Genomic DNA, 12,633 nt, shown 5'->3' on the forward strand with positions numbered 1-12,633 from the left:
CAACTAATAGAGAGAGAAAAGCAGGTGTTGCAGTACTTGTATCACACGAAATAGACTTCAAAACAAAGAAAGTAACCAGAGACAAAGAAGGACATTACATAATGATAAAGGGGTCAGTCCAACAAGAGGATATAACCAGTATAAATGTCTATGCACCCAATACAGGAGAACCTACATATGTGAAACAAATACTAACAGAAGTAAAGGGGGAAGCAGAATGCAATGCATTCATTATAGGACACTTCAACAAACCTCTCAATCCAAAGGACAGATCAACCAGACAGAAAATAAGCAAGGAGACAGAGGCACTGAACAACACATTAGAACAGATGGACCTAACAGAGACATCTTACAGAACACTACACACAAAAGCAGCAGGATACACATTCTTCTCAAGTGCACATGGAACATTCTCCAGAATAGACCACATATTAGGCAACAAAAAGAGCCTCAGCAAATTCAAAAAGATTGAAATTGTACCAACCAACCTCTCAGATCACAAATGTATAAAACTAGAAATAAATTGTACAAAGAAAACAAAAAGGTTAACAAACACAAGGAGGCTTAACAACATGCTCCTAAACAAACAATGGATCAATGACCAAATTAAAACAGAGAGCAAGCAATATATGGAGACAAATGACAACAACATCTCAATGCCCCAACTACTGTGGGGCACAGTGAAAACAACAGCGCAATGCCCCAACTTCTGTGAGACGCAATGAAAGTAGGTCTAAGAGGAAAGTATACAGCAATCCAGGCCTATTTAAAGAAGAAAAAACAATCCCCAATGAACAGTCTAAATTCATAATTATTGAAACAGGAAAAAGAAGAAAAAATAAGGCCCAAAGTTAGTAGAAGGAGGGACATGATAAAGATGAGAGAATAAATAACTAAACTGAGAAGAATAAAACAATAGAAAAAAACCAATGAAACCAAGAGCTGATTCTTTGAGAAGACAAAAAAATACATAAAACCCCAGCCAGACTTACCAAGAAAAAAAGAGAATTTACACACATAAACAGAATCAGAAATGAGAAAGGAAAAATCACTACAGACACCAAAAAAATACAAAGAATTATGAGAGAATACTATGAAAAACTATATGCTAACAAATTGGATAACCTAGAAGAAATGGACAACTTTCTACAAAAACACAATCTTCCAAGACTGACCGAAAAAGAAATAGAAAATCTAAACAGACCAATTACCAGTAATGAAATTGAATTGGTAATCAAAAAACTATCCAAGACAAAAACTCCCAGACCAAATGGCTTCACCGCTGAATTTTATCAGACATTTAGAGAATACATAATACCCATTCTCCTTAAAGTTTTCCAAAAAATAGAAGAGGGAGGAGGGAATACTTTCAAACCCATTCTATGAAGCCAACATCACTCTAATACCAAAATCAGGCAAAGACACCACAAAAAAAGAAAACTACAGACCAGTATCCCTGATTTACATAGATGCAAAAATACTCAACAAAGTATTAGGAAATTGAATTCAAAAATACATCAAGAGGATCATACATCATGATCAAGTGGGATTCATCCCAGGGATGAAAGGACAGTACAACATTAGAAAATCCATTAATATCATCCAAAAATCACATGATCATCTCCATAGATGCTGAAAAGGCATTTGACAAAATTCAACATCCATTCATGATAAAAACTCTCAACAAAATGGGTATAGAGGGCAAATACCTCAACACAATAAAAGCCAGATATGAAAAACCCACAGCAAACATCATACTTTACAGCAAGAAGCTTAAAGCTTTTCCTCTAAAATCAGGAACAAGACAAGGATGTCCACTCTCCCCAGTGTTATTCAACACAGTACTGGTGGTCCTAGCTGCAGCAAGTAGACAACACAAAGAAATAAAAAGCATCCAGATTGGTAAGGAAGAAGTTAAACTGTCCGCCTTTGCAATGACATGATATTGTACATTAAAAACCCTAAAGAATCTATTCCAAAACTACTAGAATTAGTATCTGGGGAGGGTGTGTGGGAAGGGAGGGATAAGGTGATTAAGGGGCATTATGATTGGCACACATAATGTAGGCAGGGCATGGGGAAGGAAGTATAGCACAGAGAAGACAAGTACTGACTCTATAACATCTTACTATGCTGATGGACAGTGAGTGTAATGGGATATGTGGTGGCGACTTGATAATGGGGGGAATCTAGTTAAACGACAATGTTGCTCATATGATTATACTATCAATGATACCTTAGTAAAAAAAAAGACTATGCAGCAAAAGATGATCGATATTTAAAGAAACCAAGAGAAAAACTAAAAATCATACTTAACTATCAAATATTGGTAGGAAGATGAGAGAGAGGAGTAACTGAATTCATCTTTTATAAAAGGACATAATAGACGACGTTTAAAGTTAATCAACTAAGGAGTGTAGGTATAGCCATATAATTTAAAGTTACCTCAAGAACAAAACAGCAAAATAGTTCAAAATGTTTGTTTCTGGGGGTGGGTCCTAAAATGGGAGGCAAGGAATGAGAACTTGTTGCTTTTCATCAAAAGTTCTTTTGTACAATTTTTTTGGTTACCATGTTCCTATATTACTCTAATTAAGAAAAAAATAACAAATTTCTACTAGAAACTTCTTGCTTAAAGGCTATATTTTGGAGAATCTTCCTGTATATAAATTAGTATCTTTCAAGTCAATGGAAAATTTGTTATACTTTCCTTGTGGTGTAAAAGTTCAAATCTCCCCCCTTAATATTCTATGTAAGTGAAGTAGTTTATACTCGTAGAGAATCCCGTTAAGACTTGATAAATTTTCATATTCAGAAATTTACTTAATATCATTGTAGCTTTTAAAAATTAATTTGAAAAAAGTTACTTATAATACTTAAGTGATCTGCTGCTACTCACAATACAAGGAATTGGCATGAATACAATCCACTGAAGAGTGTACAGGTACAATAAAGGAAAGTAGAAAACAAACACTAATACACTGTACCATTCTGACAATAATTTGACAGATAATGAACCAAGGTTAGGGTAGTCATTCAGGTCAACAACTCCTTCTCACATGGCAAACATCACAAATCAAGCATGGCACTCTTCCCAATAGACCAATAATGTCAAAATCCAAAATCCTTCTCAACACAGTAATCCTCAGCTTCCATAACTGATTAGAGTTGGCATATCAATTACTCCTTTGCCTGAGAGCAAAGCAACATTCCAATTAATGTTTATTACATGAAAATATTCATCATTTCTCCTTTTCAGCACCTAATAGGCTTAAGAGATTTTTCCAAACGATTAAATATTGAATTCTGCAATGAGATATGCTATAGTTATTAACCAAAAGGATGTATCTCTTCAAGACAAAATCTTATATATTCTACTTGTAAGATAAATTCTAGCCAGAATAAGCAGGCAAAGAGAGGCAACAAAGGGCCAGGTAATTTATTTAAATACCCCGGGGTGAGGTTCTGTGGCCTTCTTGCCAGAGGCCAGAGAAGTCACACACGGTTAGGGAGGTGGCGCACTTATAAGGGATTAGGAGGGGAGGAGTGGGCAAACTATTTTAGGGGGGTGTTGAGAGGTATGATTGGCTAAAGGTGACATAATAGTCAACTAGAAACTTTTTTCTTTCCAAGAGGGAGGAGGCTGACATCCGGGTCTTAGTTGGCACATCAGGATGGAATTCAGGGAGAGCTGTTCCCTTTCCATATACGGCACGGACTTTGGGGACTGGTCTGTTCTCCCTCTATGGCATCTCTCTGTTATGTTTGCATGTCCTTGTTTTTCCTTTCTCCAGCCTAACACTACTAGTATGACCTGGATATCTTTGATGGGTATTCCAAGAATAAGGAAAACCAAAGAGACTATCTGAAGACTCTTCAACAACTAAGAAATCAGTTGTCAGCTTAGGCTATTTTTAATACAGACTTCTAGACATATGTGGATAAAAATCACTGAACCATGGTATCTACTGTACTAGACAGATTTCTAAGTGATTGCTGGCCCACACCCTGTTATGAAAAAAGCTCGTTCCTCTTTCACCCTAATCCCCACATCTAGCTGCCCCAAGCATTCAGCACGTTACATCATCCTTGTAAATTCAGTTAACTGGACTACTACAGCAGGAACACTTTGCTCTAAAGCAGCCAACAAAGGAATGCCATCAGCTTTTTTATGGCCTATCTTCCAAAGATGACCCAGTTGGATTCTCTAAAGAATTTCAATTGGAGAGAAAGAATAAATTTGCAAATGAAAGCAGATACTTGAACTAGAAGATCTTGTAGACTATTAAGCTCCAGCAGTGTGGAGGCCTGCACAAAATGAAAAAGCAAAGGAAGCTTGCTGAGAAACAAGGAGAGACTTCAGAACTCAGAGATGAAGAGAGTAACCTTAGATTCTAGTCTCTGTGAGACTCAGGTATGCTCTGACGCATGTGTATGGATGTCCTCAAAACTCCCTTATGGTATCCATAAAAAAAAGAAAAATCCCCTCATTATTTAAGCTAGTTAAGCATCAAAGGAACCCAATTAAAATGATTCCTTAGAGACAATACTCCTTGAGTCCCACTGTGTGTGATACTGCCTATAATGTAAGCTATCCAATTCCAACCAAGATAATTAAAATCAGCCAATTAGTGATTTTAACTAGAAGTCAAGGAACCCTATTGGTTGAATCAGCTGTATTAAAGACAGCAATACTCAGTTTTTAAATATATTTTTAGCAACAAAAGTCACAAAGTTACAACTAAAAACACCCATCCTGGAATAAAAGGCAAGAAGGCAGTAATGCTATAATTAGACATTCAAGTTAAACTTTCTTTTTTCCTTTCATTTTCTTCTTTAAACTCTGAAAGGGATGGATAAGAAAAAATAACTCTGGGAATGAATTTAAAACATAGGAATCTGCTAGCAGGCCTAAGTTACTGGAACACAGTGACCCCAGCCCACATGCATGAGAGCTCTTAGTAAAGAAGTTTTAACCTGCTGTCCTTCAGACTAAATCTGGTTTCATTTAGCCCACAGAATAGTTTTTAATGTGAAATAAGCTAGCAATCAGGACATTTCATCTTTTATGAAAAAAGCATTTTAGTTTCTCTTGAAAAACTAGGAAATCTAGAAACACAGAGCCCACTTTCCCATTGGTGGAAGCATCCTATGGTAAATCACAGTCCTCTCCACTCCTTACTACACTGCTCAGGACCCACTTCTCTCTTTGCTCCTGTCTCCTTTGGGATCTGCACCTGGAAAAATAAACCAATGACTTGGTCCCTGCATCCAACTCACCAGGGCAGATTTTCTCCACCCTAAATTTCCCTTCAAGCCTTCATTTCCTGTTCCTGCAATATGGCCTCATTAGGGACCATAACAATCCACCAGACAAAGGTGAAGAGAAATCAGGTTCCCAGTTCTACTCTCCCAGGAGGCTCCTGGGCCTGTAAATAAATTTATGGATGCATACTAATAGATGATTGGAAATTATAGCATCTCTACCTGCCAACGCTGTCTTCCTCAAACCCAGACCTTATTCAGAAAAAAAAATTTCTCAAGAAATGTCTGAATTTAGGCAATTTGCATGTTTACTGGTAGCTTTCAATATCATTTCATGATGCAGCTAAAATAAACTCTATATTCATGGATTTCTGTTCTAAAATTGCAAGTGATTAAGCATAATAAAAGTTATGTTTTAACTATTTGTTTGTCAACTTGTCAAAGAATGGAAAGAAAGGTACAGTAAAAAAATATTTAATATCCTAATACCCTAACTGGAAAAAGTACTATGCTTAGCACGTTAAAAAATAAATATAAGAATACTGAACATTTAGTTTCTTTCCAGAAAAATAGGTTAACAAGAATTAAGATATTGAAAGGATCAATAATAAACCTAACAAGAAAACAGAACAAACCTTTGACCATCAACACACACACAAATCAACCCACCAGAGCACATGTCCACCTTGATGTTAGAGTTATCCACATTTGTTGCCTGGGTTTCCTATCTAAATAAGCATGGCTAGGTGCTACAGTGACAATATGGCATTTTTGGAACCTGGAGCTTAGTACCATTGAGAACTGATGAGATTTATAAAACGTTAGTACTTCCACACTCTGAATAAAATTCAGACATTATAACTTCACAAAATGTGATTTCATTCTGTCCTTTAGAGGTCAATTTTGTTACTTTATCAAGTATAGTATACATAAATCTCGAGAAATAATCTAACTCACTTAATATGCTAAGAATAAATATACTGAATATTTCATTATTAATTTTAAAGATGTTTTCTATAAAATAAACAAATTATATGCCATCATTGGAATTTACTATTTTATTATTGTAACTGAACAAGACTGTATCCTATTAGTTCATGTCTTAGCTCATCATTAATAATAGTATTCCTACCTTTTAATTAATATAAAACTAAAAAATTGAAAGGTAACATGAAGAAGCTGAATTTTATCTGATAGCTGATTGACATATTTTTATTTCCTTTAGGAATTACTCCTAATAATTAAAGACTAATTATTAACGGTATCCAAAGAGGAGGTACTTTGTTGCTAGTAAAATGTTAAGAATATGGTAAAATATCAATCTCAAATCAATCAGAGATATCTCTAGATCTTCAGAAAGTCAGAGACTGGGAACCCTCATACATTGCTGGAGAGAATCGTAAATGATACAGCTACTTTGGAAAACAGTTTTGCAGTTTCTCATAAAGTTATACATAAAACTACCATACAACTTATCACTTTCATTCCTAGGTTATCTAGCCAAAAGAAATGAAAACATGTGTCCACAAAGTACTTGCATAGGAAATGTTCTTCATAATAGTCAAAAACTTGAAACTTAAATGTCCATCAACTGGTGAATGGGTAGAATAAAAAAACCCATAAAATGGAGTACCATGAAGCAATAAAAAGGAATGTATTAATGACACACGCTGCATCATGGATGAACCTCAAAAACATGCTAAGTGAAAGAAGCCAGACACAAGAGATCCTATATTGTATGATTCCACTTAAGTGAATGTTCAGAAAAGGCTAATTAAGAGAAACAGAAAGTATATTAGTGGTTTCCTGGGGGTATAAGAGGGGATTAACTGTAAATGGGCATGTAGAATCTTTTTTTTTAGAATCATTAATATACAATTACATGAGCAACACTGTGGTTATTAGATTCCCCTCATTATCAAGTCCCTACCACATGCCCCATTACAGTCACTGTCCATCAATGTAGTAAGATGCTATAGAGTCATTACTTGTCTTCTCTATGCTATACTGCCTTCCCCGTGCCCCCACTCACCGCTACATTACGTGTGCTAATTGTAATGCTCTTTATCCCCTTCTCCCTCCCTTCTGATCCCACACCCCCATCCCCCGAGTCCCTTTCCCTTTGGCAACTGTTAGTCCATTCTTAGGTTCTGTGAGTCTGCTGCTGTTTTGTTCCTTCAGTTTTTGCTTTGTTCTTATGCTACACAGATGACTGAAATCATTTGGTGCTTGTCTTTCTCCGCTTGGCTTACTTCTCTGAGCATAATACCCTCTAGCTCCATCCATGTTGTTACAGATGGTAGGATTTTTTTTTTCTTCCTATGGCTGAATAATATTCCATTGTATATTTGTACCACATCTTCTTTATTCATTCATCTGATGAACACTTAGGTTGCTTCCATTTCTTGGCTATTACAAATAGTGCTGCAATAAACATAGGGGTGCATATGTCTTTTTCAAACTGAGAAACAGCATTCTTAGGGTGAATTCCTAGGAGAGGAATTCCTGGGTCAAATGGTATTTCTATTTTTAGTTTTTTGAGGAACCTCCATATTGCTTTCCCCAATGGTTGAACTAGTTTACACTCCCACCAGCATGAAGGAGGAATCCCCTTTCTCCACATCCTCGCCAGCATTTGTTGTTCCTATTCTTTTCTATGTTGGCCATCCTAATTGGCATGAGTTGATAACACGTTGTGGTTTTAACTTGCATTTCTTTGATGATTAGCAATGTGGAGCATCTTTTCATGTGCCTGTTGGCCATCTGAATTCTTCTTTGGAGAATTGTCTGTTCATATCCTCTGCCCATTTTTTAATACGGTTATTTGCTTTTTGGGTGTTGAGGCATGTGAGTTTTTTACAAATTTGGATGTTAACCCTTTGTTGGATATGTCATTTACAAATATATTCTTCCATACTGTAGGATGCCTTTTTGTTCTGCTGATAGTATCCTTTGCTGTTACAGAAGCTTTTTAACATGATGTACTCACATTTGTTTATTTTTTTTATTTTCTTTCCCTTGCCCAAGGAGATGTGTTCAGGAAAAAGTTGCTCATGTTTATATTCAAGAGATTTTTGCCTATGTTTTCTTCTAAGAGTTTTATGGTTTCATAACTTACATTCAGGTCTTTGATCCATTTCAAGTTTACTTTTGTGTATGGGGTTAGACAATTATCCAGTTTCATTCTCTTGCATTCAGCTGTCTAGTTTGCCAACACCAGCTTTTGAAGAGGCTTCGTTTCCCCATTGTATATCCATGGTTCCTTTATCATATATTAATTGACCATATATGCTTGGGTTTATACCTGGGCTCACTAGTCTGTTCCATTGCTATGGGTCTGTTCTTATGTCAGTACAAAACTGTCTTCATTACTGTGGTTTTGTAGTAGAGTTTGAAGTCAGGGAGCGTAATCTTCCTTCACAGGATAACTTTGGCTATTCGGGGTCTTTTGTGGTTCCTTATGAATTTTAGAACAATTTGCTCTAGTTTGTTGAAGAATGCCATTGGTATTTTGATAGGGATTGCATTGAATCTGTAGATTCCTTTAGGCAGGATGGCCATTTTGACAATATTAATTCTTCCTGTCCATGAGCACAGGATGTGTTTCCATTCATTGGTATCTTGTTTAATTTCTCTCATGACTGTCTTGTTGTTTTCAGAGTATAGGTCTTTCACTTCCTTGGTTAGGTTTATTCCTAGGTATTTCATTCTTTTTGATGCAATTGTGAATGGAATTGTTTTCCTGATTTCTCTTTCTGCTAGTTCATTGTTAGTGTATAGGAATGCAACAGATTTCTGTGTATTAATTTTGTGTCCCGCAACTTTGCTGAATTCAGGTATTAGATCTAGTAGTTTTGGAGTGGATTCTTTAGGGTTTTTTATTTACAATATCATGTCATCTGCAAACAGGGACAGTTTGACTTCTTGCCTGCCAACCTGGATGCCTTTTATTTCTTTGTGTTGTCTGATTGCCGTGGCTAGGACCTCCAGTACTATGCTGAGTAAAAGTGGGGAGATTAGGCATCCTTGTCTTCTTCCTGATTTTAAAGGAAAAGCTTTCAGCTTCTCATTATTAAGTATAATGTTGGCTGTGGATTTGTCATATATGGCCTTTATTATATTGAAGTACTTGCCCTCCATACTCATTTTGTTGAGAGTTGCATGTGGAATCTTTTTAAAGGGACTAAAATGTTGTAAAACTGATTTGAAGTGACGGTTGCACTGTTTTGTAAAATCACTAAAAATCATTACCTTGTATACTTGAAATAGGTGAATTTTATGACATGTAAATTATCAATAAAAGTCTCCTTTTTTTAAATCAGAGAACATCAGAGCTGCAGGGAACCTGGCCCAACTCTTCACGTACACAGATGAAAAAAGTGAGGCCCAAAAAGGTTAATCAATGTATTTAAATGTCACCCAGCTAAATCATGGCAAAAGCAAAGACGACAAAACATCAAATTCCTGCCCCTCCCCCCACCCAGTCCAGTGCTACATCTACTAAAAATGATTAAGGAGTTTTTAAAAACTATAGTAATAATTACATAGAATTCCTTTAGCAATGTACTAGAAGCATCAAAATTTGAGAATCAAAAAGGATGATTAAAACATACAAAAATGCATGAGTACATAAAGATGTTCAGAAAAAAACAGAAGCCAGAAAAACTCTTAGAAAAAGAACAAACCATTTTTTTCCCTGCCTTTCCAAAAGGAGCTGTATTTCAGGGCAACTAAATGTTACCAGTTTATATGAAAGCAAGCTTCTACTTTACAGAATATGAATTAATAAATGTAAATAGAATGAGAGAATTAGAAATTATCATTTTGCAACCCCTAATAAAATTCAGATTCAGGCAAGAATTATCAATTATTGTTAGCAATTAAGTGAATGATTGAAGGGGGAGTTTGACACTTGTATGAAACCAAAATAACACCTCCTAATTACTTTCTTTTAAGGAGAAAAAACAAAACACACTACTTTACGTGCATAGGGAGATCAAAATGTCACCAACCTAATAAAGCCATTTGAGTTAATGTCCAGATTAATTAGTAATTCAGAGGTGTAACCTAAACAACAAGAGAAAGTAGTCAAACCAATTACAGAAGGGGAGATATTCTGCAGGATAATAAGCCTCCTCTCTTTAGCTAATCAGAGGTGGAAAAAAAGTGTGTGTGGCGGGTAACTATTCCAGATTAATACAGACTTGAAATATATAAGCAAAAACAAGTGAGTCCTTAATTGGGTCCTAGTTTAGACAAAACAGCTGAGAAGGATATTTGGGAAATAATTGTATAAATTTGAAGATGAAATATTAGATAATATTAAGAAGTTTTTCTGTGCGTGATAATATTTTTGTTGTACAGTAATATGCTTCTTTAGAGATGCATACCGAATTATTAGCAGTGGAAGATCTAGATGTCTGTAGTTCACTTCACAATACTTCAATGAGTTTTAAGAAATGAGTTAAAATCTAAGTCTCAACTTGCTAATTCACTGTTTCCACAAATGCTCATTAATTTATTCATAACGTATAATAATTACATAGATGGTACTCTTGCAGACAGAGGTTCAGAAAAGTGACCTACCAACAATGATTGCCATTTTTTTTTAAAACAGGCACACAGCTGTAGAGCATTCAGAGGTAACCAAACAAAATCTTTGGCAATGCGGCCCATCCAAAGACATCTAAGCAGCATGGAGAGCTTTGCCCTCAAAGAGCCCAAAGTATGTAGAAGAACTTCTTGGTGTTTACCACGAGAAACAATGCTGCTCTAAGATCATAGTTAAGGCTCTGAAGCAGCAGCCTCAACTCACTAAAGCAATCCTCAATAATTACATAAAATCACTTAGTCCTTTCTGACTTGACCAGACCTTACAACCAGTTAGTTACTTCCCAAATTGTGATGAAGTTAAAGGACAGTTTCAACAATCCTTTGAAGGAGTTTCAAGTTAGGGGTGCCAAGATAAAAAACAAAACCTTTACACCAGCTTCCTTTCAACTAGAGCCTTTAAAACTCAAACTGAATTTGACCCAGGAATTCCACTCCTAGGAATTTACCCTAAGAATGCAGGAGCCCAGTCTCAAAAAGACATATGCACCCCTATGCTTACTGCAGCACTATTTACAATAGCCAAGAAATGGAAGCAACCCAAGTATCCATCAGTAGATGAATGGATAAAGAAGATGTGGTACATATACACAATGGGATGTTATTCAGCCATAAGAAGAAAACAAATCCTACCATTTGCAACAACATGGATGGAGCTAGAGGGTATTATGCTCAGTGAAATAAGCCAGGCGGAGAGAGACAAATACCAAATGATTTCACTCATCTGTGGAGTATAAGAACAAAGTAAAAACTGAAGGAACAAAACAGCAGCAGACTCACAGAACCCAAGAATGGACTAACAGTTGCCAAAAGGAAAGGGACTTGGGGAGGTGTGGTGGGACGGAGGGAGAAAGGGAATTAAGGGGCATTACGATTAGCACACAATGTAGCAGTGAGGGGGAGCACGGGGAAGGCAGTATAGCACAGAGAAGACAAGCAGTGACTCTACAGCATCTTACTACGCTGATGGATAGCGACTGTAATGAGGTATGTGGTGGGGACTTGATGATGGGGGGAATCTAGTAACCACAGTGTTGCTCATGTAATTGTATATTAATGACACCAAGATTTTTTTTAAAGGGGAAAAAAAAACTCGAACTGAGAGTCTCCCTCAAACCCTGGAGAAGAGACTGGTAATCAACCAGTAGATCTTAACTCACTTGCCTTTTTTCCCCCCCTCTCCCCCAAAATCCAAAGAGTGGCGCAGTCCTCACGCCTTCCCCACACACAGCTGTGCGCGGAGGTTCAGGTATCCCACCAGGGGTGGTGTCCGCGGGCGGCCTGTAGGGCCTCTCGGCCGCCCCGCCCCGCGCGTCTCCTCTCCAGTCACTGACCGTGCGGAGCAGCGCGGGAGCTCACCCGCTCACCTTCTCTCTCGGAAACTCAACCAAAATCTGGGCAGGTGGGGCTGTTGAAAAGGACCCAGCGGGCTAGCACTCTGGCTGAGTCCTCAGCACTGCAACTGAGAAACGTATAATGAGAAGCGTCACGAACCCTCGTGTTAACCAGAGTTCCGCCACTTCCACTGCCTATCCCAAAAAGTTAACTGACTTACAGACTTCACTGGACTTGGCGGCCGGTGGGGGACAGGACTTCGCCCCTAGCTCTAGCACCACGCGTGCGCGGTGCCCCGCCCCGCAAGCCTGGGCGCGCCAGGGGTCACGTGCTGCGGCTCCCCGCCCCACCCGCGACCGGGCGTTCCCCTCTTCCGGAAGCAGCGCCCGATCTTGCTGGGCTCCTCCTACCGCCGGTGACGTC

The 12,633-nt window shown here is 37.6% G+C and overlaps 1 long non-coding RNA gene across 1 annotated transcript in view; it reads right to left on the reverse strand.

The window, feature by feature from the left end:
* The window catches only part of LOC108401882 (uncharacterized), a 77,142-nt gene extending 64,560 nt beyond the window's left edge, over window positions 1-12,582 (reverse strand). Inside the window, exon 1 of the long non-coding RNA XR_005063273.2 lies at window positions 12,431-12,582. This is a non-coding gene — a long non-coding RNA (uncharacterized lncRNA). The remainder of the gene's footprint in view (window positions 1-12,430) is intronic.
* Window positions 12,583-12,633: the final 51 nt, after the last annotated feature.

This window comes from Manis javanica, chromosome 8 (assembly GCF_040802235.1).
Source record: "Manis javanica isolate MJ-LG chromosome 8, MJ_LKY, whole genome shotgun sequence".
NCBI classification, from domain to species: domain Eukaryota; kingdom Metazoa; phylum Chordata; class Mammalia; order Pholidota; family Manidae; genus Manis; species Manis javanica.